The 26,364-nt window shown below is 44.9% G+C and overlaps 2 long non-coding RNA genes and 1 pseudogene across 2 annotated transcripts in view; 2 read left to right on the plus strand and 1 right to left on the minus strand.

Annotated features, from left to right (window-relative positions):
- Window positions 1-23,101, plus strand: part of LOC149144566 (uncharacterized) — a 212,598-nt gene extending 189,497 nt beyond the window's left edge. The window contains exon 3 of the long non-coding RNA XR_016264518.1: window positions 22,978-23,101. This is a non-coding gene — a long non-coding RNA (uncharacterized LOC149144566). The remainder of the gene's footprint in view (window positions 1-22,977) is intronic.
- On the plus strand, window positions 17,422-22,281 carry LOC149144567 (uncharacterized; annotated as a pseudogene).
- A 1,569-nt stretch (window positions 23,102-24,670) lies between the features above and the next one.
- The window catches only part of LOC149144568 (uncharacterized), a 76,603-nt gene continuing 74,909 nt past the window's right edge, over window positions 24,671-26,364 (minus strand). Inside the window, exon 2 of the long non-coding RNA XR_016264519.1 lies at window positions 24,671-24,965. This is a non-coding gene — a long non-coding RNA (uncharacterized LOC149144568). The remainder of the gene's footprint in view (window positions 24,966-26,364) is intronic.

Below are 26,364 nucleotides of genomic sequence, written 5' to 3' on the forward strand. Positions count from 1 at the left end.
CCCCATTTTGAGTTTATACTCCTCTACCTCAGCCTGTATTTCATAGCATTTTCTCTCTACACTCTGCACATAATTTCTGAGGGTCAGCACCTTTTTAGTTGTGAGGATGGCCTCTGTCCTGTTGTTGATGCCAATGGCTGCCAGCTCCTCTTTGTCCTGCCTGTTCAAAAAGTCTATCAGTTTGTTTGCCTGCTCAGGCCTATTTCCCAGCACTGTTTTGGCCTTCTGGATTTCTGTTTGTGCTTGGCCAATCAAATCCATATGCTCATGGATTGTTTTGATGGATTTCCATTGTTTGGTGATAGTTTGGCTGATCTTACCCCATAGAATTCTTTTTATGTCAGCCATGGCAGTGTCCAGATTGAGCTCCTTCTCCAGGGCCTTTATTTTATCCTTTAGGGCCTTTATTTCTCTGCCCCGTTCTGCTACAGTTACCTTTGATTTATCATATTTGGCATCCAGTTCTGCCAATCTCTCCTTTGCTTTCTTTATCTCATCTGCCTGGAGCTCCATAGCCTTGACCGCTTTGGTCAATTCTTCTACACTTGGGTGGGCATCTGGAGCCGCTGTTGTACCTGCTGCTTCTGTTGTGGGGTCCAGTGGTGCCCCTGTGGTTGTTGCTGTTGTCGAGGTTGTTGGAGGAGCTTGGGATGTAGATTCTCCCTGTTTGTCCTGTAGAGCTTCTTCAAGCTCTTTCTCCAATTCTTTGATCCTTTGATCCTGCTGTATTAGGAGGTCAAGTTGTTCATCAACCTGCTTTTCCTTTTGTAGTTCTGCTGTCTGAGGGTGTTCTGTGGGTGACAGCTTTAACCTCTTCTTTAGTGCATTGAGGTCATCCTCCTTTTTCTTCATAAGGGCCCTTACACCCTTTGGATCCTTAGGATCATGTCCTAGGTCTATGATAATGTCCTCCAAAGATTTTATTCTGTTATCTTTGGCCAGGGAGGACATTCTCTCAAAATCCAACTGAGTGTTGGTATTTTTGAGTGACTCCTTCAGTTCATGAGCCACAGTTGTATTCTCCACCAAGGTCGCATAGACCATTTCTCCAGTCTGTTTGTGGAGTTCAATTTGATCCAGGGGGTGGATGTCCTTTGCCCTTACCTCCACCCTTGTCTTCACATAGTCTGCAGCTGATTTCGGCTGTGGTACTGTGGGCCTGAAATGACTTAATATCATTTTCTCTTCTTTAATGTCATAGACAGACATTAATCTTTCTTGCTGGGCTGGTGTAGCATTCATGAATTGTTTGTACACCTCCACCCTCAGTAACTCATTAGCTGCCTTGATTTGCTTGAAAGAAGCCTTAGTGCTTTTAGGCTTCTTGCTTCGCTGAGAAGAGGATGATACCTCCAAACCAAGTTGCAGGCTTTGTTCCTGTTGGAATGAGCTGGTACCAGTGTGCTGGCTTGCTTCCTTGTCTTTCCTTGAACTGTCAAGGAATTCCTCAGTGATGTCTTCAACTTCTGGGGAGTCAGCCCTTTGCCTTTTGGCCTCTGGCTGATGGGAGGATCCACTGATAGGAGTGGACTCTTCTCTGTCTCTCTTAGTACCCCTCTCCTCATGGGCTGGGGTCTGCAAAATTGGTGCTATTGGTGGCTCCGTTTGTGGAGGAGGAGTTTGATCTTGCTGCTGTTCTGTTTGCTCCTCTCTCTGCAGCTCATTTTGCTGTCCAGTTTGCTGCTCAGTTGAAGGGGCAGCCTTGTCTTTCACTGCCTCCTCTTCAGCACCCATTATTCCTTTTCCTTTGTCTAATCCTGGTGCTGTTGTAGAAGATGCTTGTGTGATTGGTGCAGTCCTTGAGGTCGAGGTCCCTTCTCCTGCTGAATGAGGCGGTTTGAAGGGTACCTGCTGCACAGAGTCTATGTCAAGAGTCTTTTCTAATTCCTTGACATTCTTTATCATCACTTCTTCTTCAGTTAATTTGTCAATTATAGAATCCTGTAGCCATTCCTGCTGGTTGGCATATTTTTCAATATGGGGATAACTGCAGTGCTTAATGCCAACTAGTCTGTATTTTATTCTTCTAGCAGAAATGAAACCTTCAGGGTCATAAGGGACCCATCGAAAGCTATATGACAGCTTGTATTTGTCTTTGAGGATCTGGTGAGCCTCTTCCCAACCTTCCTTTTTATTCATGATGAAAGGGCCCAGCTGATGTTTGAACTTGAGGTGGGCTTTCTTTTTGGAGCTGTGGAAGTGGGTTAGGTCAGACTGAATCAGCTGCCTATAATATTCAAGGGCAAATATTCTCATAGGCACATACTTTGGGAGCCTGAATGGACAAAGCTCACAGCCATACACTCTGATGACAGTATGATCCTCATATAGGTACCAGTCACCTATTTTGGATTTCTTGGACAGCTGCAAGGCTTTCTGTATTTCAGTTGACATTCTGGGAGGAGGAGCCCTCATTAATAAGCAGGAGACCGGGTATACAAACTGGTCAATAAACTCAGAATAGGAATAAGGTGACTTGTGGACCAGGTGATAGACAGATGTCCAGAATATGACAGATCTTCTTTCCCCTCTATAATCCAGCTTTTTAATGTAGCATGGAAAGACCTGGGACTGATAATACATGAAAAGATGATAGATGTAAGAGGAGTACTTGAACACACCCTGTCTGTCCACTTTGCTCAATTGGTCATGAATTTTGTTGGCTATGAACTTGGCAAAGTTGAACTTACGAGCAGGGGGTTGGCCTGGACTATAAACAGACAACAAAACCAGCATTGTCCCATCCACATACTCACTGGTTCTGTACCCCAACACATAAGAGATCATATCTAGTAGCAGTCTGCCTGTGTCTGTAAAGGAGACATCCATGTAGGGAGGTGGCCCTGCAGGCTGGCATTGAGGCTTCATGAATGTCCTGGTGACATTCTGCAGCTCCTCACTAGTCATTTTGGCAGCAGCATCCAGCAGATAATTCATGGAAAAGGGGAAAAGCAGCTCAGTCTGGTCAAAGTGAAGCATTTTATTAATGGATTCAGGATTGATGTGAAAGAGAATGCTCCCAGATGGAGACTTAATGGCTCTTTGCTGCACATCATAATTTTCAGCACATAGACGCACAATCTGAGGGAAAACATTGACAGAGGGGAGGCAGTAGTAAGGAAGGTTGGACTCCCATATCCCATAGGTGTCCTTGCCATTCAGGTAGTCTTCTCTCAACTGTCTGAAGGTCTGCAGGAAATCCCTGTTACCCACAAAGTCTTCAATTAGGGAGTCCCTGTCAACAAGGGGCAAGGCCTCCAGGTCCTTGTTTGGTGGATTTAAAGGAGTGACATTTAGAGCTGTAGGTGCAGGGGCAGCCATTTGTATAATCTGGTTCTAAATAGTGTAATTGCAGAGGCTTGCTAGGCTCCTCAGAGTTCAGTAACAGCCTCAATGTTGACAATGCTTGAACTTTTATTCACAGTGAAGAAGGCTAGCCTGCTTCTGCAGGTTTTAATCAATTCTCAGGGACTGTGAATTGTTAGGAATGATGTGCAGAGGGTGTGCAGGATTTGGTTTGCAGCTGGCCTGTACTTGGAAAAAGGGAACAATGCCAAGTACCTTGAGGACAATTTTATTGTTCTGATCCGTGGAATGACTGTTTCAATGTCAAATTGTAGTTCAGGGGCAATGCAGGTTGCTTTAGTTAACTCTCAAGCAACAGACAGAGTTAAATTTAGGATATTGACCGGTTTTTAATGGTGAATTTTAGCAGAGAAATGGTATGTATGGGCAAAGCATGGGATTCACGGTGAATACCTGAATAAATCGTTCGACAAGCCTGCGGGCCGAGCTATTGAAGACTTTGTAGCAGCTGATGGATGAGTTGACACGATCAAATTTCGACTTCGGAGACCCGGAACTACGTTGGTGGTGAGGGAGCAACAGGAGTTTTGTGCAAATTAGCTCCAAAAATGGAAAAAAAACGGCTATCTTGGGCGTTTATAATGACTAATTTGGCAAAAATACGTATTTAGCGCCTTCCCGCCAATGACATCAGCATGACGTCACGGCGGGCCCGGGTACGGGTGACGTGGACGCTGAGCTGGAGGCCAGCGTGCCCGGATGAGGTGGCAGGCGGATGTGGCGGCAGGGTTGCATGGAGGGTGACGAGCGCGGGGGTGGGCGGAAGGGAGGTGACGTCAGAAGGGCGTCATGGTGACGTGTGCGGAATGGGTGGTAACGGGGAGGGGGTAAGCGGTTTCCCCGCACCGCCTTTGGCAATAAGTGGTATCGGGGAGGGGGGCTCCGAACAGCCCCAACGTTTGACACGCGTCTTGGGTACGGACCCTGATACCGCTGTTCCCCGGACGCTAAAGGGCGGCAGATCCAGATCTGTAAATGCCCGCCCACCGTTGGATCGTGGGTGGCAGAGGATCTACGGCTGGCGGGCCCTCCGACGGATCGAGCAGGTTGGGGGGGTCCCGCCAGTCTATTAAAATATTGAGTTAAATATTTCGGGCGGGGAACCTTGGGATAGTGGGTTTTTATGGGTTTTTCAGGATTTCTTGGGTTTTTCCATAGTTTCAAAAGGGGTTATGGGTAGGAAGGGGTTTTATAGGGTCTTTCTCTGCAGATGGGGGTTTAATGAGTGGAATTATTTGCAAGAAGGTGGGGGGAGATGAGGTATAGGTTCATCCAAGTGGCCAGATGTCACTTTGATCCCTGACATAGGACTTATTGGCTATAATGCCAAGGGGAGGGGTATTTATACAGAATTTGGGGTTTATACACCATGGTGATAATAATATTAAGGGGAAGGGTAATATAGGGGATTTACATAGTAGAATTAGAGTTAATATGGATGAGATAGTGACATGAGGGGGAAACCACTAAGTTTATTTGAAACTTACTTAGTTTAAAGAGTAGATCAAAATGAAAAGATTTTTAGACAAGAAATGTGGCTTTTAAAGGCTTAAGAACCACCATGAAATCACAATTTCTTCCATGAATCTCAGCTGATGAGGGGATGTTAGAAATGAAATGGGAGGGGAAGGAGGGAGTTTAGTCATGCTTCCTGCTGCAACTTGATGAAGAAGAACACCTTGTCATTTGATTGGCTTTGCTTTGATAAACACAGTTACCACACCTGTAATGGTAAAGACAACCTTTTTGCAACCCCAACTACTTACCCAGCTAGCCTAGCATTTTTTATTTCTTCTTGGAGGGTGCACTTGGACTTGCAGACCCTTACTTGCCTTTTCTTTTCTCTGGCTTCTTCTTTTGTTTTTCTATCTACTTCTACCCTTATTTCTTCCAAGGCCCCAGATTAAGCTGTTGGGAGCCTTTTCTTCTCTACCTGAACTACTTGTCTGCCAAGATTAAACAGTTTGGACAGACTCCTCTCTCTATTCTACAACTGAAAATTGAAAGCATGGCATGACCCAGATTAAACTGTTGGATCATCCATCAAAATTTGAAACAAGGTCATCAAGATTGAAACACTTTACACACTTTGTGTTCTCTAGGAAATATGGGATCTTTGTGTAATCAAAGCAGAGCATATTTGGATTTTCCCTTGCCAATCATGAAATATGAAACCTATTGGTATAGGTATCCAACAGTGGCTCCACATGGGGATGGTTTTTCTTTGAAAGACCAAGATCAGCAGGTCAGATTGCCTTGCTCCTTGACTGCCCATATCACTCTTTGAAATTTGCTGCTTTGAAGTGCCAAAACTGTATGCTTCTTTTCTTGAAAGGCCTCTGATTCTATTTACCTTATGCTGAGAGTCAATAAATTTGAAAAAACTGCATTTTTACAATCTAAAACAGAAAACAATATATACATCTGCATATATACAAGGGAACCCAGACTGCGCTCATGGGTAATAGTCAAAATAATGCTTCAGCATCCTGCCATTCACAGGACCTTCATCCAAGTCAGTTTCAGTTAGACTTTTAAGGAAATAAGTATTGTTTCCTTGTACTGCTTGGACAGCAAATGGCCCTCTCCATAAGGAATCAAATTTTCCATGTTTTCCTTTTTCTTCTCTCCTTGCATCCCACTTGAGGACTTTGTCACCAATATTGAAATCTTCTGCTTTGGTTCTTCTGTCAAAGGCCTTCTTTAACTTTTCTTGTAATATCTGAACTCTGCTGAAAACCTGCTCCCTAGTTTGCTGTAAACAAATTATCTGATTGATCCTTCTTTGCATATCATTTGGTTCTGCTTGACTTTCTTGAAGAAGCTTCATAACAGGCACTCCTAGTGATGAGGGGAATTTGGCTTCTAATCCATAAACCAACTCATATGGGCTGGTCCCGATTGATCTTTTTGTTGTTAGTCTATCTGCCCATAAGGCATTGACTAGTTTCTTATGCCAGTTCTTTTTGTTCTCTTCCAGCACCTTCTTTATGATATTTACTAGGCTTTTGTTTGATGATTCAGCAAGGCCATTTCCTTGGGGATAATATGCAGTAGAATGGCCCAAAGTAATGTGAAATTTATGGCAGAAGTTTACCATTTTCTTGGATCTAAAAGCAGCAGCATTGTCTGTTATTATCTTGTCAGGACAGCCAAATCTAGCCAATATGTTGTTCTCCAAGAACTGAATAATTATTGAATCATTTGCTTGTCTGCATGGGGCAGCTTCAATCCACTTAGTGAAGTAGTCTGTTGCTGTTAGAATCCATCTGTGTTGGCCTGAAGAAGAAGGATGGATTTCCCCAATGAAATCCAAGCCCCATTGTTGAAAAGGTCTTTCTGTTGCAATAGGTTTTAAGGGGAGTGGCAGCAGCTGCCTTTTGCCCTCGAACACTTGGCATTTGTGACATGAGGTGGTGAATTTTTTAACATCAGAGAACATGGTGGGCCAGTAGTAGCCAGCCCTTAGTATTTTATCCACAGTGGACTTCCAGTACAAGTGTCCACCACAGTCTCCTGCATGAAACTCTTGCATGATATTGTTAGTTTCATTTTCCATTAAACAGTGCAGCAATATACCTTCATGGTTTTTCCAAAGCAAATTCCCTTCCATCACACAAAATCTGGAAGCTTTCATTTTTAAGAACCTACACTTAGTTCTGGACAGTCCTGGGGGAGCACACAGGTTTTGTAACACATAACAGATATCCGAATACCAGGGGGATTGTTCAAAGGCTGCATTGATCTTTGGAGTCGCCAGCTCTGTTTCACTGTCCAGCTGATTGATGTCTAAGGCTTGAAAATTTGTTTCTGTCATTAATTTGGCCAAGCCTTGCCCTTTTATTAGTTTTGTAGGTTTTATCTCAATGTCAAATTCCAAGATACTGGCAATCCATTTTCCTCTTCTGCCTTCTAAGTTTTCTTGGGTGAGAATGTCTTTGACAATAGGACTTGGCACATATGCTTTCACATGTGAGTAAAGGATATAAATCCTAAAGTCTTTGATTGCTTTGACTAAAGCATAGGCTTGTTTTTCCATGATTTGATACTTCAAAGGTGCATCCCTAAGAGCTTTGCTAAAGAAAGCAATTGGCTTCTCATTTCCTTGGTCATCCTTTTGTAATAAAACAGCTGCAATGGTATGTTGGGAAGCAAAAGAGAAAATGATAAATTCTCTGTCAAACTGAGGGTTGGTTAAGACTGGGGTTTGGGTGAGGGCCAATTTTATGCCTTCAAATGCTTGATTGGCTTCAACAGTCCACTTTACTTTTGAATCCTTTTTCAGCATGTTGTTTAATAATCTGGTTAGCTCTGCTAGGTTTGGGATAAACCTTCTTAAGAAATTAATTTTTCCCAAGAATCCTTGCAATTCTTTGACATTTCTTGGATGAGGCATTTGCAGGATAGCTTGTATCCTATCTGGGTCAATTCTAATGCCATCTTTTGAGATGATGTGTCCTAAGAGCTTGCCTTCTTCTAAACCAAAGAGGGATTTCTTAGGGTTCAAGGAGATGCCATATTTTCTGCATTTTAGGAAGATCTGTCTTAGATGTTTTATATGTTCTTGGTCTGATTTTGAAAAAGGTGTTAGGTCATCTAAATAAATGACTAAAAAGTCATGAATTTCCTTGGCAAAAGCTATATCCATTGCTCTTTGAAATGTTGCTCCTGCATTTTTCAAGCCAAAAGGCATCTTTACATATTTGAAAGTTCCCCATGGGGTTGTAAATGTTGTTTTGTCCTGATCATCAGGGTGAACTAAGATCTGGTTGAAACCTGAAAATCCATCCAGTAATGAGATCCTTGAGGCCCCTACCACTCTTTGGAGAATGTGATCCATCTTGGGTAATGGGTAGTTATCCTTTAAGGATACCTGGTTTAGATTCCTTAAGTCCACACACAGCCTGATCTCACCTGTCTTCTTTCTTGTAGGGACTAAGTTGGAAATCCATTCAGAAAATCTGATTGGTGCTATGATGCCTGCTTTGAACATTTTATGTACCTCTTGTTCCATTGCTGGTAGAAGCATAGGATTGATTCTCCTCAGTTTTTGTTTAAAGGGCTTTTGATCAGGTTTGAGAGGGATGGTGTGTTGGATTACAGAGGTGTCATAGGACTTTAGGTCCTCATAGCTCCATGCAAAAACATCCTGGAACTCTTTGAAGAGGTCAATGTATTTTGGCTTTTGGTCCGGAGGTAAGGAAGCCGATAATTTAATTATCTTGGGTTTGTCAACTGTACCTATGTTGCACTCTTCAATGGCTGCATTCAGGGGCTGCATTTTAGGCTTCCTGGGAATATCATTTGAATCAAAGATGTCTTCTAGTGGGGTTAAACCTGTTGGTAGAAAATTGTCTTTTAGCTCAATGACTTCAGTTTCAGCACTGGACACCCTCTCTTCCCAGTCAACTTGTTGAATTTGCTGGATGCTTTCTGTATTGAAAATAGTTGGATTGAGCATTTGTTTTGCAGTTCTAGGTGACATTGGCTGAGCAGTCTGTTGAAAATGTATTTGTGATGGACTTGCTCCATCAAGCATTTGTGATTGACTTGCTGTCTCATTGTCAATATTTAATCCTGCAAATTCTTGCTGTAGAGTTAAAAAATGGTTTATTTGCTTGTCATCCTCAAATACTTGCCAATCATTGATGTTGTTAGGTATGGAAGGTCTGTGTTTTACCTCAGCTGTGAAAAAATGGTGGGGCTCAAAGGGCAACTTGCAGGTACTTGCAAAGGTGGCTAAACTATGAGCATGTAGATTTTGGGTTCTGGGAATTTTAGTAATTTGGAATTCGGAGAAAAAGTTTAGTACCTCAGCAACAGCAGACCTATAAGTCCTTAGTCTTTTGTCATTGGTGACAAAGTTTCCTTTCACTTGTTGGATAACTAAATCTGAATCTCCCATGATTGAAACCCTGGCAGCTTGTAAGAATTTTGCCAATTTGAGTCCTAGTAAAAGAGCTTCATATTCTGCCATGTTATTAGTACATCTGAAATTCAATCTATAGGCTCTACCTTCTGCATGACTATTTTCTTTATTGTGTATCCAAACTCCAGCTCCTGCCCCTAATTTGTTGACCGAGCCATCAAATTCAAGGAACCATAGCATATCTTGTTGGGATGGAGATTTTATGATTTGTTCATGGGCTGGTAATGTAAGTAGCAGTTGTGATTGTCTCTCTAGCTGGTCTTCTAGGACAGTTCCATCATTCAATTGGATGTTCTTGACAATTAATGCAGCAGCACTATCAAATGTTTGTTTGGCTGTTGTTTCATGAGTGATACTACTCTCCAATGCATCCCCCTCCTGTATGAATATCTTGGTTTCGACTTCACCTTTTGAGGGAGTAGTTGTATCATTGAAGAGAATGTATGAGTCTATGTCTGAATGGACAGCATATATAGGAAAATTTTGAGGTTTTTCTTCACTGCTGACCATGTACTTCATCAGTGTTTCTCTGTATAGTCTTTTTGGTTGCCCAAACACAGAGATGGTGGCATATGACATGTCTAATTGTAGGGAACCTTGGAGTTTGGCTCCCCATGATCTCGATAACAACATTCCATACTTAGGTGGGATATCAGCAACTACCACATCCATTAGGATTGTCTTATTTGGGTATTGAACTAGAGACACACATAAGTCTTTTATGAGACCTAAGCACTTGACTTGGCTGGAGTCAAAGGAAAACAGATCCTTGTATGGTCTTGTTATGTCTAAATTCAATCTTTCCATGACTGCTTTTGGCATAAGATTGTGAGAGGCACCTGAGTCAAACATTGCATTATGTAATACTTTGTCATGAATATGTAAACTGACATAGAAAGGCAGCACCCCTGTGACTACTGTTTTTCCATCTACTTCTGGGCCAAAAAGGAGTTCTGGGGTGTCATCCAGTACATTGACATCATCTTTGTTGCTAGTGAGTTGTAGGGACCTTTTGATTTGTAATTTATAGCCGTCATGCTTGGCTAATTCCGAGAGAGGAATAGCTATTTTTATTTTGCTAATTTCTGTTTCAAGATCAAAAGGTTTTTCAGACTGGGTTTTGGGGTTATAGGTGACAGTTCTCTCCCTGTTCATTACATCTTCTTCTTGATTTTTATTTTGTCTTTGGGATTTATCCTTGTTAGTTGTTTCTTGAGGAGTAATATTTGAATTAGGATGAGAGGATGAAGTGTCCAAAGACTGCTGTCTTGAGGACAGTGGTTCAGTGATTTCTTCAACAATCACTTCTTTGGTAGGTAAGTTTAGTTGGTCACTAGGTTCTGTGACTATAACTTTTTCAGGCTGCTGATTAACCTTTTTCTTTTCAGGCTGGTTGATGTTCACAGTTCTGCTCCTCAGCTTGTATTGTTTATGGACTTCATAAACAGCAGTGTCATAGCCTTGTTTAAAGTCAAAGGATTCACCTGATTTAGTTTGGAACAGTTTTATTTCCTCATCCTCATGATCTTCTTGTGTTAAGAAAACTTGACTTTCACCGTCTAGCCCTATCAAATTAATCTCAGGATCTTCATTTGGCTCAGTCAATGTGGAAGTTTCAGCGTAGTTTTCTTGAAATGGAGGTCTGATTTCAGGATCAGCATTGGCCCTGCCATTGTTTGTGTTTGGGTTCCTCCTAAAATTTGGATTTCTAGGAGGGTTATTTTGTGGTGCTTCCCATGATGCTTTTCTTTCAACTGATTCTACCCTATCACCCAATCTTTTCATGCTATTGAGTATGGCATCAAGCTTTTGGTCAAAGGCTGTGGGTTCTTCTTTGTATATGCTTCTCTTTTCTGACCTTGCCCTGTTTCTTTTGGCAATCAAGTTTGCTTCTACTGTGACAGCAGCCTTTTGAGCGTCTTCAAGGGTTTCAGGTTCTCTCTCCCTCAACTGAAATGCTATGTCAGAATCAAATCCATCAGGGAATTTGTACAAGGCCAAATCAGGGGGGGGTCTGAAGTTCTGTGGTATTGCATTGTACACATTTTTGAATCTAGCACAATACTCCAGAACAGTCTCTTGAGGACCTCTCTTGATTGTTTCATATTCACCAAGTATGTGCAGGGGATCTTTCTTCTTTTCCCATCTGGTAATAAAGGCCTGATAAAGCTCATCAGGGGTTGTGATAGTATTTGCAGCAATCGACCTGAACCAGGTTCTAACATCACCTGTCAGGCTTTGGACAAAAATTCTCATCCTCACACTGTCATCATCTATCTCATAGTTTTCAAAGTGATCTTGCATCCTCTTAGCATGTTGAATAGCAGAGTAATGGCCAGTGGAGTCAAAATATGTGATTTTGGTTTGGTAATCCTGGGGCAGAGCTGCAGGGTTAGCAGGTAGCTGCAAGGGTGCATACCTATTTGCCATATTTGGTGGGTTGGGTGTATTTATAGGGACTGCTGGGATAATAGGAACAGTGGGTACCACAGGGGTAACAGGTGAAGTTGAACCTGAATGATGGTTGAAGGGGATATGTGCAGTGAATGAGGATGAGGGAGGAGGACTTTGAGATGTGGATGGTGAACTAGGAGAACTTGGGACAGACCTAAAGAGGACTTTAAGTGGAGTAGAAAGGTTGGGAAAATCTGCAACTGAGGTCAAAACAGCAGGCTGATCCTGTTTTTGTTGCTTTCTGGTGTTTCTAGGGATGGTATTTGGATTATCAACAATGATGGGTGGATTTGGGTCAGGATTAGCCCTAGTATGTCGAGGATTTTTCTTAGGAGCCAGTTTCTAACTGTTTTTCAGGACTTTTATAGGAAGTTTTTATATATGCAAGGACTGGATGAAGATTTTGGAATGGCTATATATGTTTCAAAGCTAAGATGAAGATTCCCTAACTAGCTCTTCCCTAAAACTGTCACTGTGGTACAGAAACTGTTCTAAGGCCTCTTGGCTGGTTTCAGGCTTGATGGTAGCCTTGGAAGATAGATAGTAATCGAAAAATCCTAAGAAGTCCCCAGCGGAGTCGCCATTTATGTTAACACCCAGGTTGTTCCCTATGACTCCCAAGGGAATACGGCCGGGGTAACCACTAACCAGTCTTTGGATTGCAGTGCCTAGCCACACTGTAATCAGAGAGGGCTCTCTCTTTATGATTTATCTCTGTTTGTGATAATTTTAGGCTAGATATAAATTCAGGTTTGCTTTAAATCTTTTGTTTGGATAGTAATTTCAAACAAGGTGCTTGTGTGTTTTCAAAGAGTTCTAGTCCATTGGGCTAAGGAGTCAGTGTTCCTTAAGATGTTTGATGTGTCGCTGTGATACCGTAGTGATGTTGCAGAGCCGATTTAGTGTCTGAGAAATAACGTTTGAAATAGTGATGGAATGGGGTGCTTTGAGTTAGTGCAAGGCAATTAAGAATCTTACAGCTTAACTGTTTGAGTAAGAAAATGAGAATATTTACCTAGGAGCATTTAAGTATTTCTAGGTGATATTCATACACATAGAATTAAGTGATACATGAGCAATTAAGAATTCATGTACATATTTAATCCAGAGGACAAACATTTTCAGCAGCAAAAAATTGAGGACAAGGTGTAATAGAACAAATCTTGTACCATTCTTTCTTTCTTACTGCTAGCTTAGTGTGAGAAGTGTGATTTGATAAACATAAGAAAAACAAGAACAGAGTTTTGAAGAAAGCTTGTTATCTCTTCAGACAGCATAGGAATTCTGCATCAACGCATAGAGCATCCTCCTGACATCCAATAGTTTCCAGAAATCACTGAGCTCATCAGTCCCTTTGTATTAGATAATTGACAAAATACAATACAAGTGTTCTCATAGAGAAAATTACCAACCCTTTATGAGTTACTTAGGGGAGTATATATACAAAAATTACAAAAAATATCAACGAAATGAGTTATTATCTCATTTATGATATGCTAATCTCAAAAATACAGTAGCTGAAGGAGTGAATGCAGCCGAAATTCCTTTATGCTTCAGCTGTCAAATAGTCAGAAGATATTTGGTCTTTATGACTGTTGGAGTCGATTGGAGATGCGCTGTTCAAAAACTTGGATGGCTGTCATCGCATATGTGATGAGTCACTTTTGGCCGCTTTTAAATACTAACCCCTTTTCGCTGTTTTGTCTTCTAGTGACCTGGAGCTGGCAGTGACCACGCAGCTGGAGCTACCGTGGTAGAATCTGAAGCATTGCTTGCCACCAATCTTCCTTTGGCATTTGATGCCTCCGAATTTTTATTAAGGTCTCATCGGCCTCTGTATACCGCCAAAAGTTAGGGGGGGTTTCAAACAGATGATTTGCCTCATTCTCAATGAAGAATAGGCCTTCCAGTTTTGTGTACAAACTCTGCCCTGTTGTAGGCCCTATTTGCTCAGTGGTACTGCCTGATGCAACGATTTGATTTTCAATGTAATTGGCCATCTTATTGGTGAATTGATCTTTGGTGATCAATTTCCCCACGCTGCTCAGTAGGCTAGGCAGTCCTCTTGCTTGCAGCATCCCCATTTTGAGTTTATACTCCTCTACCTCAGCCTGTATTTCATAGCATTTTCTCTCTACAGTCTGCACATAATTTCTGAGGGTCAGCACCCTTTTAGTTGTGAGGATGGCCTCTGTCCTGTTGTTGATGCCAATGGCTGCCAGCTCCTCTTTGTCCTGCCTGTTCAAAAAGTCTATCAGTTTGTTTGCCTGCTCAGGCCTATTTCCCAGCACTGTTTTGGCCTTCTGGATTTCTGTTTGTGCTTGGCCAATCAAATCCATATGCTCATGGATTGTTTTGATGGATTTCCATTGTTTGGTGATAGTTTGGCTGATCTTACCCCATAGAATTCTTTTTATGTCAGCCATGGCACTGTCCAGATTGAGCTCCTTCTCCAGGGCCTTTATTTTATCCTTTAGGGCCTTTATTTCTCTGCCCTGTTCTGCTACAGTTACCTTTGATTTATCATATTTGGCATCCAGTTCTGCCAATCTCTCCTTTGCTTTCTTTATCTCATCTGCCTGGAGCTCCATAGCCTTGACCACTTTGGTCAATTCTTCTACACTTGGGTGGGCATCTGGAGCCGCTGTTGTACCTGCTGCTTCTGTTGTGGGGTCCAGTGGTGCCCCTGTGGTTGTTGCTGTTGTCGAGGTTGTTGGAGGAGCTTGGGATGTAGATTCTCCCTGTTTGTCCTGTAGAGCTTCTTCAAGCTCTTTCTCCAATTCTTTGATCCTCTGATCCTGCTGTATTAGGAGGTCAAGTTGTTCATCAACCTGCTTTTCCTTTTGTAGTTCTGCTGTCTGAGGGTGTTCTGTGGGTGACAGCTTTAACCTCTTCTTTAGTGCATTGAGGTCATCCTCCTTTTTCTTCATAAGGGCCCTTACACCCTTTGGATCCTTAGGATCATGTCCTAGGTCTATGATAATGTCCTCCAAAGATTTTATTCTGTTATCTTTGGCCAGGGAGGACATTCTCTCAAAATCCAACTGAGTGTTGGTATTTTTGAGTGACTCCTTCAGTTCATGAGCCACAGTTGTATTCTCCACCAAGGTCGCATAGACCATTTCTCCAGTCTATTTGTGGAGTTCAATTTGATCCAGGGGGTGGATGTCCTTTGCCCTTACCTCCACCCTTGTCTTCACATAGTCTGCAGCTGATTTCGGCTGTGGTACTGTGGGCCTAAAATGACTTAATATCATTTTCTCTTCTTTAATGTCATAGACAGACATTAATCTTTCTTGCTGGGCTGGTGTAGCATTCATAAATTGTTTGTACACCTCCACCCTCAGTAACTCATTAGCTGCCTTGATTTGCTTGAAAGAAGCCTTAGTGCTTTTAGGCTTCTTGCTTCGCTGAGAAGAGGATGATACCTCCAAACCAAGTTGCAGGCTTTGTTCCTATTGGAATGAGCTGGTACCAGTGTGCTGGCTTGCTTCCTTGTCTTTCCTTGAACTGTCAAGGAATTCCTCAGTGATGTATTCAACTTCTGGGGAGTCAGCCCTTTGCCTTTTGGCCTCTGGCTAATGGGAGGATCCACTGATAGGAGTGGACTCTTCTCTGTCTCTCTTAGTACCCCTCTCCTCATGGGCTGGGGTCTGCAAAATTGGTGCTATTGGTGGCTCCGTTTGTGGAGGAGGAGTTTGATCTTGCTGCTGTTCTGTTTGCTCCTCTCTCTGCAGCTCATTTTGCTGTCCAGTTTGCTGCTCAGTTGAAGGGGCAGCCTTGTCTTTCACTACCTCCTCTTCAGCACCCATTACTCCTTTTCCTTTGTCTAATCCTGGTGCTGTTGTAGAAGATGCTTGTGTGATTGGTGCAGTCCTTGAGGTCGAGGTCCCTTCTCCTGCTAAATGAGGCGGTTTGAAGGGTACCTGCTGCACAGAGTCTATGTCAAGAGTCTTTTCTAATTCCTTGACATTCTTTATCATCACTTCTTCTTCAGTTAATTTGTCAATTATAGAATCCTGTAGCCATTCCTGCTGGTTGGCATATTTTTCAATATGGGGATAACTGCAGTGCTTAATGCCAACTAGTCTGTATTTTATTCTTCTAGCAGAAATGAAACCTTCAGGGTCATAAGGGACCCATCGAAAGCTATATGACAGCTTGTATTTGTCTTTGAGGATCTGGTGAGCCTCTTCCCAACCTTCCTTTTTATTCATGATGAAAGGGCCCAGCTGATGTTTGAACTTGAGGTGGGCTTTCTTTTTGGAGCTGTGGAAGTGGGTTAGGTCAGACTGAATCAGCTGCCTATAATATTCAACGGAAAATATTCTCATAGGCACATACTTTGGGAGCCTGAATGGACAAAGCTCACAGCCATACACTCTGATGACAGTATGATCCTCATATAGGTACCAGTCACCTATTTTGGATTTCTTGGATAGCTGCAAGGCTTTCTGTATTTCAGTTGACATTCTGGGAGGAGGAGCCCTCATTAATAAGCAGGAGACCGGGTATACAAACTGGTCAATAAACTCAGAATAGGAATAAGGTGACTTGTGGACCAGGTGATAGATAGATGTCCAGAATATGACAGATCTTCTTTCCCCTCTATAATCCAGCTTTTTAATGTAGCATGGAAAGACCTGGGACTGATAATACATGAAAAGATGATAGATGTAAGAGGAGTACTTGAACACACCCTGTCTGTCCACTTTGCTCAATTGGTCATGAATTTTGTTGGCTATTCACTTGGCAAAGTTGAACTTACGAGCAGGGGGTTGGCCTGGACTATAAACAGACAACAAAACCAGCATTGTCCCATCCACATACTCACTGGTTCTGTACCCCAACACATAAGAGATCATATCTAGTAGCAGTCTGCCTGTGTCTGTAAAGGAGACATCCATGTAGGGAGGTGGCCCTGCAGGCTGGCATTGAGGCTTCATGAATGTCCTGGTGACATTCTGCAGCTCCTCACTAGTCATTTTGGCAGCAGCATCCAGCAGATAATTCATGGAAAAGGGGAAAAGCAGCTCAGTCTGGTCAAAGTGAAGCATTTTATTAATGGATTCAGGATTGATGTGAAAGAGAATGCTCCCAGATGGAGACTTAATGGCTCTTTGCTGCACATCATAATTTTCAGCACATAGACGCACAATCTGAGGGAAAACATTGACAGAGGGGAGGCAGTAGTAAGGAAGGTTGGACTCCCATATCCCATAGGTGTCCTTGCCATTCAGGTAGTCTTCTCTCAACTGTCTGAAGGTCTGCAGGAAATCTCTGTTACCCACAAAGTCTCCAATTAGGGAGTCCCTATCAACAAGGGGCAAGGCCTCCAGGTCCTTGTTTGGTGGATTTAAAGGAGTGACATTTAGAGCTATAGGTGCAGGGGCAGCCATTTGTATAATCTGGTTCTAAATAGTGTAATTGCAGAGACTTGCTAGGCTCCTCAGAGTTCAGTAACAGCCTCAATGTTGACAATGCTTGAACTTTTATTCACAGTGAAGAAGGCTAGCCTGCTTCTGCAGGTTTTAATCAATTCTCAGGGACTGTGAATTGTTAGGAATGATGTGCAGAGGGTGTGCAGGATTTGGTTTGCAGCTGGCCTGTACTTGGAAAAAGGGAACAATGCCAAGTACCTTGAGGACAATTTTATTGTTCTGATCCGTGGAATGACTGTTTCAATGTCAAATTGTAGTTCAGGGGCAATGCAGGTTGCTTTAGTTAACTCTCAAGCAGCAGACAGAGTTAAATTTAGGATTTTGACCGGTTTTTTAATGGTGAATTTTAGCAGAGAAATGGTATGTATGGGCAAAGCATGGGATTCACGGTGAATACCTGAATAAATCGTTCGACAAGCCTGCGGGCCGAGCTATTGAAGACTTTGTAGCAGCTGATGGATGAGTTGACACGATCAAATTTCGACTTTGGAGACCCGGAAGTACGTTGGTGGTGAGGGAGCAACAGGAGTTTTGTGCAAATTAGCTCCAAAAATGGAAAAAAACGGCTATCTTGGGCGTTTATAATGACTAATTTGGCAAAAATACGTATTTAGCGCCTTCCCGCCAATGACGTCAGCATGACGTCACGGCGGGCCCGGGTACGGGTGACGTGGACGCTGAGCTGGAGGCCAGCGTGCCCGGATGAGGTGGCAGGCGGATGTGGCGGCAGGGTTGCATGGAGGGTGACGAGCGCGGGGGTGGGCGGAAGGGAGGTGACGTCAGAAGGGCGTCATGGTGACGTGTGCGGAATGGGTGGTAACGGGGAGGGGGTAAGCGGTTTCCCCGCACCGCCTTTGGCAATAAGTGGTATCGGGGAGGGGGGCTCCGAACAGCCCCAACGTCTGACACGCGTCTTGGGTACGGACCCTGATACCACTGTTCCCCGGACGCTAAAGGGCGGCAGATCCAGATCTGTAAATGCCCGCCCACCGTTGGATCGTGGGTGGCAGAGGATCTACGACTGCCGGGCCCTCCGACGGATCGAGCAGGTTGGGGGGGTCCCGCCAGTCTATTAAAATATTGAGTTAAATATTTCGGGTGGGGAACCTTGGGATAGTGGGTTTTTATGGGTTTTTTTTTTAGGATTTCTTGGGTTTTTCCATAGTTTCAAAAGGGGTTATGGGTAGGAAGGGGTTTTATAGGGTCTTTCTCTGTAGATGGGGGTTTAATGAGTGGAATTATTTGCAAGAAGGGGGGGGGAGATGAGGTATAGGTTCATCCAAGTGGCCAGATGTCACTTTGATCCCTGACATAGGACTTATTGGCTATAATGCCAAGGGGAGGGGTATTTATACAGAATTTGGGGTTTATACACCATGGTGTTAATAATATTAGGGGGAAGGGTAATATAGGGGATTTACATAGTAGAATTAGAGTTAATATGGATGAGATAGTGAAATGAGGGGGAAACCACTAAGTTTATTTGAAACTTACTTAGTTTAAAGAGTAGATCAAAATGAAAAGATTTTTAGACAAGAAATGTGGCTTTTAAAGGCTTAAGAACCACCATGAAATCACAATTTCTTCCATGAATCTCAGCTGATGAGGGGATGTTAGAAATGAAATGGGAGGGGAAGGAGGGAGTTTAGTCATGCTTCCTGCTGCAACTTGATGAAGAAGAACACCTTGTCATTTGATTGGCTTTGCTTTGATAAACACAGTTACCACACCTGTAATGGTAAAGACAACCTTTCTGCAACCCCAACTACTTACCCAGCTAGCCTAGCATTTTTTATTTCTTCTTGGAGGGTGCACTTGGACTTGCAGACCCTTACTTGCCTTTTCTTTTCTCTGGCTTCTTCTTTTGTTTTTCTATCTACTTCTACCCTTATTTCTTCCAAGGCCCCAGATTAAGCTGTTGGGAGCCTTTTCTTCTCTACCTGAACTACTTGTCTGCCAAGATTAAACAGTTTGGATAGACTCTTCTCTCTATTCTACAACTGAAAATTGAAAGCATGGCATGACCCAGATTAAACTGTTGGATCATCCATCAAAATTTTGAAACAAGGTCATCAAGATTGAAACACTTTACACACTTTGTGTTCTCTAGGAAATATGGGATCTTTGTGTAATCAAAGCAGAGCATATTTGGATTTTCCCTTGCCAATCATGAAATATGAAACCTATTGGTATAGGTATCCAACACTGGGGACAGTATTATATGAGATGCTACAAAAAAGTGGGGCAGAAACAAACCGTTCATAGGCTGTAGTAGAAGAGAAAGCTATGATCCATGCGTGGTATTATCTCTAGACTAGACTGAACTCTGGACCAATCCTAATTCATGGTGATAATGGTGCCTAATTCATGGGGTTGGTTGCAGAACGAACATCTCGACCAAATCGGTTAAGATCGATCGTTTCTCGCTGGCATAGAAAGATTTGATTGTTAGGTCAAGAGATTTTCTTTGAGGTAAAGAGCTGGTAGGGGAGGAGGCGCCGGCTTAGAGGTCTCGGTCAGTGTGGCGTGACTATAGAATCCATCTTTCCTTCATTCATCTAAGTGGGCAAGAAAGCGAGTGAGTTTATCGCCATCTTCCATTTCACCGAGCGAACGTCTCTAAATGAGCTTAGTATCGGCGGAGAAGGAAGCATGAAGAAATCCCGCTCGAGAAACTTCGGGAGGTGATCACATATTCTGTGTTCGACTTCCAGATAAGCTGATGATCATTCCCAGTTGGTATAGTCTCGGGCCTTGTTTTTGTTTGTCTAAGTTCCGCTGCGAGTTTCGGAATATTCCGTCGTGCTAAGAGTTTACTAATTTTCAACCAGCGGATTCATGTGGGTATTCAAACTGGACATAACAGTTCTTCTAGTATTTCCCATCAATGTGACTACAGAATCCGAGCCAACAAGCGTCCGAGAAAGAATGATTTAGTGGCCAACTATTCCTCTTGGTCCACCAATTAAGGATTGGATCGAGAGCACTTTGCTGGTCCGGGCATAATGAGCGAATACTTTTTAGTAGTTGTGGTCTAATATCTCCGCTGATTGAGGCATCGAACCCACATATTAGCCCACGGAATCCTTGGTGCAAGATGGTTGAGCTAAGTGTTCCATGAATCCGCAGCAAACCAAAAAGGTTGGAGAATTGCCCCCCACCCAATAAGTAAATTGAACCGGCAGGGTGCGTAAGCACGCTCGACTGTTAAGGCCGCCATCGCCCCTACTCCTTTATAGGGGTCACTCACTCATTCCGATGCCCACCACCCAATAAGCATCAAGGAAAGCACACTCGACTGTCAAGGACCCGACAGGGGGCTCGACTGATAAGGAGAGGAAAGGCCGCTCGACCATGGCAAACAAGCCGGATTGGGATGGGCTTCATCTACACCGGTCAAATCAAAGTGTATTCTGGATCCTCCAATAGCTCCAGACGCAGAAAGGGCGGAGAACACTTTGAAATGGTGATAGACATCCCTAAAGGCATATGCAGGCAGCTATGACACATTCAAGCATCTATACTATGGAGGTAGCCGGAAGAGACAAAACAGTTGAAGGCACAGCAGCAGAAGGAATTCAATGAACAGCTTCAGGCTATTCACATCCCCCCTCTGAGCTCATTGGAGGGAGAACAGAGCAGGTCTGTATTAAGTGGCTTTTCTATAGATTTTGTAGACTGCTATCTCTACTAGCCGATGCATTACGGGACAAGGAGAAAATAGAAGATGTGGAAGATATTGGAAGAGAAAGAAGGGCACAGTCTTCTACCCCGTATTCTACCTTTACTAATTGAGTTAAGGGGCGCCCCTCTGCGGAAGGATACCTCCGAGTAACAGGAAGGCAGGACCTTTCTGTAAAAGAACTGCTGCTGATCCGCGATGCAAGGAAGGCCACGCCCCATGCATGCCGTTACCACAGCAGTGCTAATGTTGGAAGGCGTATTAATCTACGTGGGCGTTCTAAGATTCGCTTGCCTGCCGTATTGCCAGAGAGCACTTGCTTGAGGGTGCCTCGCTGGGATTTATTTAGGGTGCGTTAGCACGCTCGACTAATAAGGCCGCCATCGCCCCTACTCCTTTATAGGGGTCGCTCGACCAACGGGCCGCCATCGATTTCTTTAGGTTATTTCTTTAGTTAAGAAAGAAAGACTGGTAGGGGATTTCATTCCATTCAATAAAGGTATAACCTATTGATAAGTGGCTGGCTGTTTTCAAATTCTTATTCTTATATAGGCTGTCAATATTATATCAGATGCAGTTGGAACTCGAACCGAGCCGACCACAAGCTGCTTCTGGTCGTCGTACGTAGCAATGAATGGAACGCAGTAGCACTAGAAGCAGCAGTTTCAGAAGAAGCCAGCCGTTGTTTCACCTTTCTTTCCCTTGACTAAATACCGGAACTTTCTTGAAATAAAGAAATCAATACCTCTCCGTCCCCCGTAAGTGGTGATTCTTCTCCATCTCCAAGGGGTAGGGTGTGGAGTTCACTGCACCGACCCATTCCCCATCCGGGTCTCCCGCACTGCTCAAGTGTGCGACTCCGTATGAGGACCTCCTTCCCTTCTGCCCACTCTCCGTTCACACGGTTTCCAAAGCGGAAGGGTAGGCAGCAGGTACCACGAGCCCTCTGTCCCACACATCTATCCGGAAGCAAGTGTAGTTCACCGGTTCCACCGAATGCTCCTATCTCTCGGCAAAGATCGTGTGAGTGTGCAGTTATGCCTCAGATGCTTCGCCATAGAATATATAAACCTAGTTCCCGTTCCTCTCTGGTGCACTCGCTCTAGATCTCCGACACACAAGGGAGGACGCGGTAGGCCCTAGCCCCTGCACGCACGTCTGGCCGATCATTCCGCTGGCATCTCGCATTCACGATACCCGTTTCACTGCCGCTCGAGGATGTAGTTGTAGATACGTCGAGCCAAGGGTGGCTCCATATCTCCTTCTACGACATGCTGTTGTCGTCGCCATATTCTATGTGTCACTTGGTAATCTCTTCCTCGCTGCGGGTCTCTGCAGCACCTACCTCCGGAAGAAACGGAGGACTTCATTCAGTGACTCCGCGATCGCCCTCTAAACGATCAAAATAAGGTAGAGCTTGAAGATACGTTTTGTATTCCATTAGTTTCTCTGTGCCTCTAGCCGGGTGGGCGCCGGTCTTTTCCCCCTAAGAACCGTACGTGCGAGTATCCCCGCATGCGGCTCACGCCATTTTTTACTTACAAGGTAGGTGGGTGGCCATTGGTGAAATGTCCCCTGTCTCCTGTGCGCGTGCTTGTTGTAACCTTGGAAGCAAATTGGCGTGCTGTCTGTTGTACCGTAAACCTGCTCTATCTATTCATTGATCCATTTATAGGGATTTATCGCTCGACCCTCGGGGGGAGAGGGCCGGCCCCCCTCTTTTTCCAACCAAGAATTGATCCCCCTTCTCGCTCGGAAAAGGAATCGGCGATGGCGATGGTCGAGCTTCCAAATCGATGGCGGCCCCCCTCTCAAATAAGTAACTAAGGGCAGTCGAGTGTACTATCCTTGATGCTTATTGGGTGCCCCTCTCAAATAAGTAACTAAAAGGCGTTGGTCGAGCGACCCCTATAAAGGAGTAGGGGCGATGGCGGCCTTTTAGTCGAGCGTGCTAACGCACCCTCACCCCCTAAAGAAATGGATCAGAAGGCCTCTCCATTTCCAATGACCCGGCCTCCCCTGGCTCTTTCACCGTCCGGGCTCAGCTCCTCCCGCAAACAAAGGACCTTTAGGTGCTCGACCATAGGGAGAGGATGCGCAAGCAGGCTCGACTGATAAGGAGAGGATGCGGAAGCAGGCCCTTTTTTTTACTTATTTGAGAGGGGCCACCCAATAAGTAAATTGAATTTTCCTATGCTCTCGGCGCAGGCCTACCACGCTTCGCGCCTGCGGCGTTTTCGCCAGACGGTATTTGCCAGTAGTGCCATCCTCCCCGCTGGCTGCTTAGTATTCCAGGGTTGTCCCTCGTGCGTTCTGTTAGGTAGGCTATGACAGGAACAAGTGTAATTGAATGGGGCAGCAGGCAGGTTACACGTTCCACTGTGCCGAGATGATCGATCGTGGGGTGCAGGTGGTGATAATCACCCCGGGGTATGCGCGCCCTTGACGGGCACTCCAGGACCCGCCAACGCTCGTTCGGAGAAAACCCAGGCCGGGCACAACCAACCAACCAAGGTGGGGGACGTACCCCATTCCCCGTACCTACAGTGTGGATAACGAGGCCACCTTCGCAACCCTCTCCCTTCTTTCCCTTGGGGGCGGTTCGCCCCACTTGAGTGGCTCAACCGCCTTTTGCCCGGTGCTCATGACGCGCTACGGAAGTGGCACGCGCCACCCGTGCCAGGGGACCGAGCAGGGCGCCCGCTAGCGGCATAGGAGCCGACTCGGCGTCAGCGGCTTCGTGCCGCACTGGAGTGATCCAATATGCGGTTCCGCACGTTCCACCACTTCTCCGTTCATTTCCAATACTGATCGTGAAACACCATGAGCAGCAGGATGTTGAGGTCCGAAATTCGAAGTGAAATTTCTGATTTGTTTGTTCCTAGTCGTCATGGGAGAGAAATTGATGAATAAGAAATGGATTATTCCCTTCGTTGTCCAATACCGACCGATGGAGAAAGCATCTTCCGATAACTATTATCTCTTTTGTTCAATAATGTGGCGAGCGAGAGCTGCGCATGCATAAATAATGGTGCACTTTTTGCATGCATGGAGAACACGCACGAAAGGCAGACGAACGGCGCCAGCCAGGTAATTGCTGCCGGCACCTAATTCGTCATTTTTATCTGTTTTTCGTCCCCACCCGGATGAACGAATAGGTAGGGTGAGTGATGCTCCTTCAATCGATAGGGGTTCTGTTCGGGATAAGGTCTTTCAATCAACAAATGCGGTTGAATTTCAGTAGTCGAGAGATAAAGGAAAGATGGGTACAATGAAAATCAAATTGGCTGGGTTGCAGAACACATATTGGTTGGAAGAAGCGGGAGGCTGGAATGCCGGGCCTTTCTCTTCATCTTTAGTGGTAGACCGGGCGCCACCTACCTCCTCTCTATGGAGAATCATTTTTAAGCCCTCGTCGGCATTATCAGATATATAACGTAACAAAAGAGATAGGCGGTTTTGCATGAAATAGTTACTTATGCACCGCGAGGCGAGCTAGTAGGTTAGGTTGTCTGCTACCACCTCTTATCGGGCGGGGTCGGGCATTTCATGCCCCCCACCAGGGATCGACCCTAATAAACTATTTCGTTCGTCGACCATTGCTTTCGCGCTGGCTCCGATTCCACTCCATTTCCACTGCGCGCCTTCCGCCTCCCGTTCCAAGCAGTATTTACTAACAGTGTTCGTACAATTCTACATAACACCGTTATCCCGGTTCTTCCATAATTGGTGTAGGTGGGAATTTGTGTAGGCTTGAGCGAGCATAGCGAAGGGTTATCCCTTTCCCGTAGCGAAAGGTTCTCCTTATCTTTCGTAAGGCCGGCGACAAAATAAGGCCGGCGCAGGACCGGCGCAGGACCAAACCAACCAAATAAGGCCGGCGCAGGCCATTTCTTCCCCTAAAATACGCGCAGGACCTTACCTTACTTAGAAGGGGTTGACCGGCGCAGGAAGGACCAACTCTTCGAGCTCTTTGAGGGGAAGAAATCAAGGGCCCAGTAAGGACCGGCAGGGGCTCGACTGATAAGGAGAGGACCGGTAGGGTGCGTAGCACGCTCGACTAATAAGGACCGGAGGCGCTCGACCATAGGACCTTTAGGTACTCGACCATAAGGACCTTTAGGTACTCGACTGTTAAGGAGAGGGAGAGGAGAGGAGAGGGAGAGGAGAGGATCCTTTAGGGGGCTCGACTGATAAGGAGAGGAGAGGAGAGGGGCTCACCATTCCGATGGTGAGGACCGGTAGGGGCTCGACTGTTAAGGAGAGGAATTTATTGCTTGCTTGACGTTAGGAAAGCAAGGACCCGACAGGGGGCTCGACTGATAAGGAGAGGAACTTTAGTTGCTCGACTCTTTTTTTTACTTATTTGGGGGGGCAAATAAGTAAATTGAACCCGGAGGGGCTTGCGCTTCCTAGTGCAAGGACCCGACAGGGGGCTCGACTGATAAGGAGAGGATGCGGAGCACGCCCTTTTTTTGACTTATTTCCCCCCCCAAATTAAGTCAAAAAAAAATAAGTAAATTGAACCTTTAGGTGCTCGACCATAAGGTCCGTCAGGGGCTCAACTGTTAAGGATGAGTAAGCAGGCTCGACCATAGGGAGAGGACCTTTAGGTGCTCGACCATAGGACCTTTAGGTACTCGACCATAAGGACCGGAGGGGCTCGACTGTTAAGGATGCGTAAGCAGGCTCGACTGTTAAGGACCCTTTAGGGTGCTCGAACATAAGGACCTTTAGGTACTCGACTGTTAAGGACCCTTTAGGGTGCGTTAGCACACTCGACTAATAAGGACCTTTAGGTACTCGACCCCAAGGACCTTTAGGTACTCGACTGTTAAGGAGAGGGAGAGGAGAGGGGGCTCAACTGATAAGGAGAGGAGAGGGAGAGGATAGGGCCGCCATCGAGAGGATGCGCAAGCAGGCTCGACTGTTAAGGCCGCCATCACCTTTAGGTACTCAACCATAGGGAGAGGAGAGGGAGAGGAGAGGACCGGAGGGCCCTTACTTCTTCATAGGGGCGGAGCCACTCACTATTCCGATGGTGAGGCCCAGAGGGACGGAGTCACTCACTATTCATATGGTGAGGGGCTCGACTGTTAAGGACCCTTTAGGGTGCTCGACCATAAGGGAGAGGAGAGGGGTCACTCACTATTCCGATGGTGAGGGTGCGTAAGCACACTCGACTGTCAAGGCCGCCATCGCCCCTACTCCTTTATAGGGGTCACTCACTCATTCCGATGGGTGAGGGGCTCGACCGTTAGCCCCCCCACCCAATAAGTAAATTGAAACTTTAGTTGCTCGACCCTTTTTTTTACTTATTTGGGGGGGCCAATAAGCAAACCCAAACCGGCAACGGGGCTCGACCATAAGCCCCCCCACCCAATAAGTAAATTGAAACTTTAGTTGCTCGACCTTAAGGGCCCTTACTTCTTAGGGGCGGAGCCACTCACTATTCCGATGGTGAGACCCGGAGGGGCTTGACTGTTAAGGAC

This window comes from Pinus tabuliformis, chromosome X, assembly GCF_031772625.1.
Source record: "Pinus tabuliformis cultivar Carrire ecotype Pingquan chromosome X, CPIR1, whole genome shotgun sequence".
Classification (NCBI taxonomy): Eukaryota; Viridiplantae; Streptophyta; class Pinopsida; order Pinales; family Pinaceae; genus Pinus; species Pinus tabuliformis.